This window comes from Orycteropus afer, unplaced genomic scaffold (assembly GCF_000298275.1).
Source record: "Orycteropus afer afer isolate SDZICR_OR568_19922 unplaced genomic scaffold, OryAfe1.0 scaffold00409, whole genome shotgun sequence".
In the NCBI taxonomy this organism is placed as follows: domain Eukaryota; kingdom Metazoa; phylum Chordata; class Mammalia; order Tubulidentata; family Orycteropodidae; genus Orycteropus; species Orycteropus afer.
Window position 1 is genome coordinate 1086838 of NW_006921996.1, and position 990 is coordinate 1087827.

The window sequence follows — 990 nt, forward strand, 5'->3', positions numbered from 1 at the left end:
TTATCAGTGGATATATATATATATATATATCAGACTGTAAAAAATATATATATTTTAGGAAAGTTTGAGGAGAAATAAGATATATATTTTTTTCAGAATACTTATCTAAATTTCTACTGTTGTTTTTGTTGTTGTTGTTATGTGCCGTTGAGTCAGACCTGACTCATAGCAACCCCTCCTTGGGTTTCCAAGGCAGTATCACCATGAAAGTAGATTGCCCAACCTTCCTTCCGAGGAATGGCTGGTGTGTTTGAACCGCTAGTCTTCTGGTTAGCAGTCAAATGCCTTAGGCACTATGCCACTTGAGCTTCCAAATTTCTACTAGAATAATTAAAATTGATATTTGTTTGGCCAGACTTGAATTTCTTTTGAGTGGAGGGAATAATGTTATTTACTTAGCTCTTTGTAAATATTATATTCAATAAAACATATGTGTTCGGTTCCTCTTCTTTTCTTTCTTTTTTTTTTTTTTTTTTTGATGAACAATTTATTGATAGGTGAAGATTACCCAAGGAAAATATGTTGGCTCAGACAGATATTTAATGCCAGTCAATGTTGTTATTGTAACTAAACAATCATTAATTTATCCAATCAAAAAAGTATTTATTGAGTTCAAGGCCAGGCAAAATGAACCAGTGGCAGGCAATAAGGATAAAAATGTACATGAGATAGAATGCATATTCCAAAAAAGATTGCAATAATATTTCCTCCCATACCTGCTCTTTCAGAACCCTGCCATTTCCTGTAAAGAGGTGGAGTCTATGTCTTCTCCCCTTGATCACAGTCAGGTCTTTTTGACTGAGTTTAATGGAGTCCAGCAGTCATGACTTCTGAGGCTAGGCCATAGAATGTGATACAAATTCTGGGCCTCATGGGACACTTTGGTGCCCTGAGCTGCTATTTAAGAAGGCTAACGACACAATGTTGTGAGGAAGTCCAAAGTAGCACATGTAGAGGAAACAAACAGGGACACTGAGAAAACATGAAAAG